Below are 10,444 nucleotides of genomic sequence, written 5' to 3' on the forward strand. Positions count from 1 at the left end.
TTAAACACATTCAAACTGACTTTTAACATATTAGCCCAATCCATTTAAAAAAATATGAGAAGTCTCAAAAAAACGTATTGGAACTTACCCCTATAGAAATACATTCTTCTGTATTTTGATGAAACTTCACAATAAATTTACTACCAGCTCTTTCCTCGGCAACATTTAGCGGTCTAAATCGACATACCACTTGAATGCTGCACTCTGATGAATTATCAGTCATTTTATTTTCTCAGTATCTCTTAAATAATTAAATATAAATATTAAGAACTAATGCTGATTTCAAAAGTATTCTTCACGATAGTACTTAAAAAACAGGATTCACACATACAGTCTAATTTCTAAGTAAAAGCTACAGCAACGACAAATATATATATTACACTACTGTATGATGTTAGTTTAGTCTCACGTTCATCAGCTGACCTAACACAAGATAGGCGCTACAGGTACACGTTACTTTCGCAAACTTGCAGTTATGATTCACTTCCATAGTTAAGTTTGACACAAGACTAGTTAGTAGCAGTAGTTGTAAAAGTAAAGGAAAGGTCACAAAAAGTGAATATCTCCCAGAGTCAACACAAGACAACCTACTGCTGAATTGGAGAATGGTAATATTATTAGTAATAGTATTTAATTATTTCAAACAATCCGTAACAGTGTATCAGATTGATTACACTTTCTTTCAAAGAAAATTCACCACTATTTCCCTTAACTTCTTACTCTAAAGATAAAATTAAAATAACTATGTGGCACTAAAATAAATGAAAGTGCTGCTGGTAGTGTGAGGTATCAGCAGCAAACTTAACTCACATAATACACACTTTCAAAAAGCTGCCATTTTATCAAAACGGAACTTTGGTCTGTTACGTCATTACTAAAACAGCTGTTGCTACTCTCTTATGTGCTGCTACCTAGCAGTTTAAAATATAATTCCGTCTTTGCTCAAATAAGTTAATATTCTTGATTTTTGGTGGGACAGGGCTAAGTTTACAAACTTATATTTTTTAAAATCCGGTTCTGTTTCCCCGTAGTGGGCACATATAGAATACAATGTGGCTTTGCTGTAAAAACAAACAAACATAAAAGATTGTTAACGTCACTAACTTGCGAAAGCATAGTTTTGTTTCAAATTCGACAGCCAGTATTTCGGGGAAAATATTTCCAACTTCTAAAAAAGTAATTTACTAAATTATAAATGTTAATAGCAAATCAATAATTAATAAATTCTTAATTCATGAAACTACGTAATATTTTAGATTTACATGAGAGGGATCAAGTTTATGGACGAAGTCAAAGACAAAAAGACAACTGGTCATAGGAAAATTGGAATAAATATATTAGTTTTATAATTTATATTTATGTTTTGGTCTATAAAAGTTTTCAATGTAATTCAGCCTTTGCTTTTATATTTTATTTACAATTTGTTTTTTAAAATACGCTCATAATTACCGATAAATGCTAAAGCACGTGTTTTCAAATATTTTTTTTACAAATATTGTCCATTTGTTTGAATAAAATTGTATCACAATTAATGTTATAGATTGTGGGTGTGTTTTTTTCTAGCTTGCAGATTTACCTCAGAGGTTTAAGGTTATCCGATCTGGATTATGTTCTCTGTTGTTTTTTTTTTCCGAAACTCTGCACAGTAAGAGACAGTACATCAATGCATGCTTGAAATAAAATCGTTATTATAAACTAAAACAAAGCGTGATACAACACAAAACAAAAGAACAAGCATTTCTTGTTGATACGATGAATTGGCAAGAGATACGTGAAGAAACCTTTAACAGTTTCTGTCACCACTTTTAGTGAAAAATTTATAAATAAAAAAAAAAAGAAAACAACTTCAATAAACACAACCGGACTGATAACTTGAAAGGTTTGTGTCACGTTTCACAGGAGTCTGGCTGCTCATAACTGAATTTCATAAATAAGACAAATATAATTTAAAATTAATTTGCCTCCCAGTAGCTCAGCGGTATATCTACAGCCTTACAGTGCTAGAACTCGGATCTCAATACCTGTGGTGGCCAGAGCACAGATATAGCCCATTGTGCATCTTTGTGCGTGACGACAAACAAGCAAACAAAACTATTTATTAAATACAGTTTGAGCAACAGAAAAAATTGATTGATAATATACAAAATACAAATATTTATAATAAAGTAATCATAAAAATTCTATAATAAATATAAGTTAGTAACAATGATTTCTTTAAATGGCTGAACAAATATTTATGAAATAACACATTGCAAGAACATTTTAATTAAAAATTACAAAACAAATATTGATTTATATGAAACAGGTAAATTATTGTTGTCATAATGGTATAGTTGCAAACATGTTTTTCAATTAGACATCCGTACGTTGATTTTATGTACATTTTGTCTTAGTGATGGGGAGGAGGACGTTCCAGATGGTCTGGAAAAATTGCACCCAATTACCTCATTTAATCTGGTCTTGTCAACAAAGTGAGATAAAGTAAATTTAACTATAAAACTTAAATGCAATTCCTAATTCTCTCAAAACTTAAGCTAGAATGATAGTTACAGAAATTATAATATCGTACTAAATCCTGAGGGATTTTTAACTCACAAGAAATATTATAATTACACTTATTCATGGCAAACCTGGTTTTATATATCAACATAAATTAGCATTATATAAAGCCACCTTTGAACGTAACAAGATCGTTTGTTTTTTGTTTTAAATTTTGCAAAAGGCTACTCGAGGGCTATCTGCGCTAACCGTCCCTAATTTAGCAGTGTAAGACTAGAAGAAAGGCAGCTAGTCGTCACCACCCACAGCCAACTCTTAGGCTACTCTTTTATCAACGAATAGTGGGATTGTCCGTCACGTATAACGCGCCCACGGCTGAAAGGGCGAGCATGTTTGGTGTGACGGGGATTTGAATCCGCGACCCTAAGATTACGAGTCGAGTGTCTTAACCACCTGACTATGCCAGGCCGACAAGATCGTCCATAATATTCTTAGAGTAAATGGCGTGACAACTTTTAGGTATTACTTGACTTAATGAAAAGAAAAGCAACCATTTATCTTTTAATGGTAAAAGTTATCTTTCCAATAAGAAAACATAATAACTGTCAATTAGTGAATGCACGTTGCCTAGTACAATGAAGAAAGAAAACGTTTAATGTCTTACGGCATTTAACTGAAAACTGTGAAAAACACAATAACTGAAAAAAATACACATTAATTAAAGGAAATGATGCACAATACATTTTTCTGTTATCTAAACAGATATTTGACTAGCAGAACACATAAATAACAGTGTTAACACATGTTAACAGTGGTCAAACAAATATCGATATGTTTGTACTAGTAGAAGATAATCACAAAATAAGCTGGAAACCAGCCAAGTTAATACAAAAAAATAAAAAATTATGTCGAGAGATGAATTCTGAAAGTTCTTTAACCTGAACTTCAACACATCTGAAGATCACTTTTATCCCATTTTGAAGTCATTCAAGGAATTGGAATTCCCATTAAAAAAATAAACATTGTATACGTTTCTTCCACAAACAAGAGTTGAATTGAAGAAGACATATGAAATGTCTAAACTAGTTTCCATTTAAATTTAGTATTATGTATTTACTTATTTCTTATTAAGCAAGATTATACTTAAAAGAAAATGTACAGACAAATAAGGTAGACTTCGTTTTCTTGGCGTTCGTACAGTTAAATGCAAAATAGGTTGTGTGTCATGAATTTCGCGCAAAACTACACGAGGGTTACCTAAGGTAGCTGTCCCTAATTTAGCAGTAACAGAGTAGAAGAAAAGCGGTTGGTTAACACTATCCACCATCAATATTTTCAATAACAAATAGTGGTATTGATATTTGCTTTATAACGCCCACATGGGTGAAAGGGTAAACATGTTCTGCGACGAGATTCGAATCTGCGACCCACAGACTGGGAGTCAAGCTCCCTAACCACCAACTACAGTAGACTTTAGTAATGTATAAAATTATAAGATATGGAAACTCAAAAATGAACAATAACCATAATTTTTAGCATTGTCCTATGCCATCCGCAAGAGTATTAAAATAATCTTTTTTTATATATATTCTCTATTTTAGTGGTGTCGTAAATTCCAAGAGAATTTATGAAATAATTTATCAGCCCCAAGTGTAACAGCGCTATGTCTACGAACATACAACGCTAGAAATTGGGTTTTGATACCTGTGGTTGGCAGATCACAGATATCTCATTGTTTTAACTCTTCCATTAACTTCAAATAACTTATCTCTATGACGTAGCGACATCTAATCGTAAACGATGTACTTAAGTTAAAATGGTAGATAGCGGTGAACATTTCCATTTTTAACTAATGTTCTAATATTTTAAAACAATCAAAATTATATAATATTATTATTTCTAAGCCTATTTTACGAAAATTAACTTATAAACACTTTCTTATTCGGGTTTAAGGGTTAGCAATGAATATATAAAGAAAGTATATTCTAACCCATAATACAAAAAGTTTTTTGTTAATACTAAAATATCATTATTGCGCAGAAATTCCAATTCTATTTTTTTCTTGATAAATTTAAAGTTTAGTAGCTAGAATAAAATGAGTATAGGGCTAGATGACGTTACAGTAAAAATTAGTTTTACATTTTTATTAGTATACACACAGTAAATCACTTTTTATTTCTCAACGAAGTTTTGAATCGTTCGTCAATCCCAGAGAATTCAGATGAATGACACTTCAAGAGGATTGTTTGTTTTTTGAATTTCTAGCAAAGCTACACGAGGGCTAACTGCATTAGCCGTCCCTAATTTAGCAGTGTAAGACTGGAAGAAAGACAGCTTGTCATCACCATCCACTGCTAACTCTTGGGCTACTCTTTTACCAACGAACAGTGGGATTGAATGAATATTATAACGCCCTCACGGCTGAAAGGGCGAGCGTGTTTGGTGTGACGAAGATTCGAAACCGCGACCCTCGGATTACGAGTTGAGTGCCTTAACCATCTGGCCATTTTGTAGATGAAACAGCTAATAATTTCACCTTTCATAGTTTCTATAATCAGTTCAGAATGTTCATTTGAATTCACACAATATTTCTAAAATTCCACGCAGTGTCTATAGTTAGTCGTGTTGAGATGCCATAAAATGTGCTAATCCCTTTACGTAGGTACAAGTCTGGCCTGGCATAGCCAAGTAGTTAAGGCACTCGACCCGTAATATGAGGGTCGTGGATTCGAGTCCCCGTCACACCAAACATGCTCGCCCTTTCAGCCGTAAGGGCGTCATAATGTAACGGTCAGTCCCACTATTCCTTGAGCAGCCCAAGAGTTGGCTGTAGGTGGTGATGACTAGCTGCCTTCTCTCTAGTCGTACACTACTAAATTAGAGACGGCTAGCGCAGATAGCCCTTGAGTAGCTTTGCGCGAAATTCAAAATAAAAAAAAAGTACAAGTCATATACTACAGTCTTACATCAGAATGTCCGCACAGATTTCTAGAAAGGTATCTTATTAAAACATTAAAACAAGTAGTACAAAAACTTGAATTTATATGAACTTCCGATTGAAGTGTGTAACCCACAGAATTGTGCGATACCTAATACTTTGGTCTTAGTGTGCAAATAGGTAAGTTTTACTGTTCTACCTCTCTTCCCCTGAATTTTTCATTCTCGTTTTCTCACCTTTTTTACTCTTTTCACTCTTAACTCTAACAGCTAGTCACACAGGTTAGAAATTCAGTTACTATTCCAGACATTAGTGCAAATAAAGGTTTTAACTATTCATTTATATTCTTTCGTTGTCTTTAATTTATTATTAACTTAAATTTTGGAAAATCTTTTTGCATAAATTTTGACTTATAATGGCGCATACATGTTAAAACCATATTGTAACAACTGTATGTTTCTTATAAATTTAATATTTTCTAGCATGACTAGGTTAGAAGTTTACTGAACTAAGGTGTACTGCATACATAATTGTATTCATGGCTGCTTGTCATGTGGGAAGATACATTTAATCATTTACACAAGTTGCTCCATACTTAATTCGCATCAACGAATTAGTGTAATACCACTATGTAACACAAATTTTGTTCCTGGATAGTATGTGTTATTTCTTACTTGCTTATATTGTAAAATTACAAAAAAATGGCCATTATTCCCTTCAAACTTTGCTTTTGTGACATGGATAATGAAATTTAGAAATTAGTCTATTTTCTATACAAAAACGGGTGAATTTTCATTTACATAAGGTCTGAATAAAACAACATATGAATCAAGAGTTACACGTATTTATACTAAAGTTATACAAAAACGAACAAAAATGTTTAGAAGCGAGTAGTTTTTCGAGATTTGCGACTGTAATGTAAATCACTTTCATGTATCAGCTCCCAAATATAGTCTTCCATCATGTTTTCGTTATACGCTACCTGATCACAAAAGCAAAGTTTGAAGAGAAAAGTAGATCTTTTCCATTTACTTTAAGCACAAGCAATTTGAAAAAATACTTTCTGCCCAGGAACAAGTAAAAATTTTGTTACATAGTGTAATTTGGGTTTAATAAATTTTCAGCACATCTATTCAGAACATTTTTTAACGTAATGACCAAAAACAAAAATGTCGCTAAGTCAAGAAAATTTGTCATCGTGAAATGGAAGTATCAATTTTTCTGTACTGAAAATATATTTCCTATGGGTGCTTCCCTCCACTCACAAAATTAGATGTCGTTAATTGCTGCCTCCTACATGCAAATTTTTTCTATTCATGCCACAAACCTTCTGCTCCTCCCCATTGGAATCAAGTGATTTCAACGCGTCTCTCATATAAAGTATCTATCACCTCTCCACCAATAGGAGCATAGTACACTAACATGACGACTCCCTTTATATATCTCTACTGAACTATTACTTCAAAGTTTGGTAGAAAATGGAAGCACCGAAGTGTGTTGGGAGGAAGGATTGGAAGTGTGAGTGGAAAGAAGCAAATACATTTTCAGTGCAGAAAAACTAACTTCCAATACAGCGGTTCCCTCTTCTCACAAGATTAGCTATAATCCCACGTTGATTAGGGTGGACTTGCGTGAAGAAAGAAAGACATACCCCCAAAAGCATCGGAAGGATACTGCCACAGAGGAGTCAGATCAAAAGATCTGAAGAGGGGAATCACATTCTTTACCCATGTGCAAAATTTTAAGGCAGAAAATGAAAGAAGCACGCCCGAGTAGGAGAGAACATGATAGGAAAGTTATCCTAAACAGAGAAAAACATTGTACCTCAATCCCACAATGAGAAAAGTGGGTAAACAAGAATGTGCCTCTGAATGTAGAATGGCATAGGCATGGCAGACTTTACTTGGTAATGCAACTGCATCCGAAACTTCCACACAAGATACCAACATCCACGTGTAGGTAAAAAGAGGATCATACCATCTTCACCTCAAACCAGGGTACCACTCCAATTCCCAGTTATGACACAATAATTAACTCTGAGCTATCAATATGGAAAATTGATATCTAGTATCAAAAGGATGTCTATCACATGCAATCAACTCCCTCAACCGTGAAACAGTCCAAAAGCATCCAAGTGGCAATAACGTCCCTGTAAGAAGAAAGAACAAGAGATAAAACCCTAACAATCCTCATTCCACCAATGTGACCCACAACACAGAGGAAAATAAGCAAGATAGACAACCGAAAACCTGCGTGGAAACTTGTATTAATTGGTTCATTCTCAATCAAAATCTGACCACATTGTATCAACATCTACGAGAAGGGTAGAATTAGAGCTTCCAATTGAAAGGGTGAACGACCTTTTCACTCCATTGTATTATCGCAAATTAGAGGATATTATGTCATCTACACTTGCAGAACACCAACATCCTATTCTGCACTGAATGGTTATAGCCATCTTTGTGTGGAACCAATTCAGAAAGGTACCTTCACGTTTGACCACCCCAGTGATTTGGAATTGGTAAATGGCAAGGACTTCCCTACTCCACTAGAAGAAAAAAGTGGGGTTGAATGCATTGGAAAGTAGAGGATCGTCTTCACCTGGGACAGTAAAATAGGTGTTCATGAAATCCTATTTTGAAAAGCAGTCCATATCAATTCAGTCAACCAAGGTATGACAGGGAGAAACAGCTATCCCCTTCTGTTTTAATCATGAAGACTGTGGGTGATACAGTTTGGAATAGGCAAATTTATGATACAAAAGATCATGAGGTTATTCACCTACAAGCAATTTTATGAAATACTCCAGATCAACAGAAAGAATTGCAAAAAGAACATGAGAAAAAAGATCCAAAGCCCAAAAGATGGCGAGAAGCTCCGATATTAATATGTAATGGCTGTTCAACCACAGACCATCGACCTGAAGCTTCCAACTACTCAACCCACACATTCCAGTCCTAAAGAGTAAACATTGTTAACGCCATCTTGGTCATCTATTAACATGGAGAAAATGCCCATTGGAGAATAAAATACAATTCCATAGTGAAAAAGAAGAGGTGAGATAAATCTATGACAAGCCTCCAGTTGCTGGGTTACTTGGGAACAACAAATAGAAGTAATACTCTGGTGAATGATGGGTTGTAATAAACAGATGTAAATCTGGACAAGGAGTAGGAAGCAAGACTCCCACCAATGAATGTGTCATGTTCATTCACCAAATCAGATTGTCTACTATGGAAGGAGAAAGTATAATTGGAGCATCCAAGGGATCCTAAGCAAGGTTTCACCAATTGCGCAGGATCCACTGTAGAGAATGCATATGTGGACAACCTAGGAGAGTAACAGTGACATAGAAGCCCACATCCCCAAATGCAAGAAAATCTCATGTGCAGAAAGTGAGGAAGCAGACAGCGTGCAACAAACTGACTAATCCACAGAGTGAAGTTGTAAAGGAGAAGGCTGGGCCTGAATTAGGAAAATGTTGAAAAATACAACAAAATGTGCAATGTATTGGTTGGGACGTAGGTAGGACTTTCCAATTTGATATATCAGTTCATCCAACCACCCAACAGAAAAGATACGGTGCAGAAGCAAGCGCAAGGGATATGGCAATGAAAATGGTACACAGTTCCATGATGGATGAAACTAAGGTATGATAAGACCATACAGAAAGGGAATATGCCTGTAAACATTGTTAACGCTATCTTGGTCATCCATTAACCTGGAGAAAATGTCCATTGGAGAATAAAATACAACTTCCATAGTGAAACAGGAGACGAGATAAATCCATGACAAGCCTCCAGTTGCTGGTTTTCTTGGAAACAACAAACGGGTTGGAGTAATACTCTGAATGATAGGTTGCAGGTTCAATAGCCTGTTGAGCATGTGCGTTTTCTTTCAGCAAAGCCATGTTAGGCTATTTGCTGAGTCAACTAAGGAGAATCAAACTCCTGATTTAGCATTATAAATCTGTAGACTTGCCGCTGTACTAGCAGGGTGCCCTGTGAGCAGAGGTCCTGAACTGCCTCTAATATACACTGACAAACAATGGGATCCTCGGGTGAAGGGAAGAAAATTGGTACAGGTGACAAGGGAGGTATGGCAAGAAATGAAATTTCAAATCCTTTCAAGAAAAGGAAGGTCATAAGTTGAGCTCCAACTGGGTTGTCACTGGAACCATCAGTAACATTCTGCATCACTGAGAAAAACAAGTTGTAGCACCTTGAGAGGAAGGATGGATAAAAGTTTGGAAGGGCAGTAAACTGGAATTGGTGCCCCACTTGGCTTCAACCGATACAAATAGATTACCAGATTTTAAAGAGTAGAATGTTGGTGCACTGATGCCACCCAAAAGTCCAAAGACAACAGGATCACATAAAAAATGAAACACCATGAAAACAGAGCCACTTGCAAATCCCAGAGACTGGTGCAGGTAAATGGGCACTCAGTAATATAGCATCTCGAACCAGAAGATTGAAACAGAGAAGTTACACCTGTGAAGTCAGGGCCAAAAATGACAAACAAAGGAGACAATATGGAGATAAAAAGCAAGATAACACCCCAGAAAACTGCTCAGAATTTCATACATCAGAAGTTATGGAAAAATACTGCAAGAATCATGAATGCAAGAAAGTGGGCATACATATGAATATCAGGAGACTGAAAAACGAAATAAAGATGAGAAAAATGTTTACATAGAAAGGATGAGTCATAACAAATAGGGACAAGGAATAAAACATCACATTCCCAAGAAATAAAGTGCAAAAAAATGTGAAAGCCAAATGGAATCCTCGGGAAAGGTCTGAAAAGACTCGGCAAATCAAGGAGGTGGAAACAAGCAAAGTCCTTGTTATCCTAGACAGGTGCATGAAGTGAGGCAATATCTGGAGACAGATGACCCATGCAATATTCAATCTCCCTGCAAATAAAAGTAGAGAAGTCTCCCATTGGATCCCCTACACCTGAAACCTGTGATAAGGCACCCTGTCAAAACTGAGACACCTTAAG

At 35.4% G+C, this 10,444-nt stretch overlaps 1 pseudogene across 1 annotated transcript in view; it reads right to left on the minus strand.

Annotated features, from left to right (window-relative positions):
• The window catches only part of LOC143252664 (kinesin heavy chain-like), an 84,940-nt pseudogene extending 84,083 nt beyond the window's left edge, over nt 1-857 (minus strand). The window contains exon 1 of the transcript XR_013029098.1: nt 89-857. The product of XR_013029098.1 is annotated as a kinesin heavy chain-like (transcript). The remainder of the gene's footprint in view (nt 1-88) is intronic.
• Between the last annotated feature and the right edge of the window lie 9,587 nt (nt 858-10,444).

The sequence above is a fragment of the Tachypleus tridentatus genome, chromosome 6 (assembly GCF_004210375.1).
Source record: "Tachypleus tridentatus isolate NWPU-2018 chromosome 6, ASM421037v1, whole genome shotgun sequence".
Classification (NCBI taxonomy): Eukaryota; Metazoa; Arthropoda; class Merostomata; order Xiphosura; family Limulidae; genus Tachypleus; species Tachypleus tridentatus.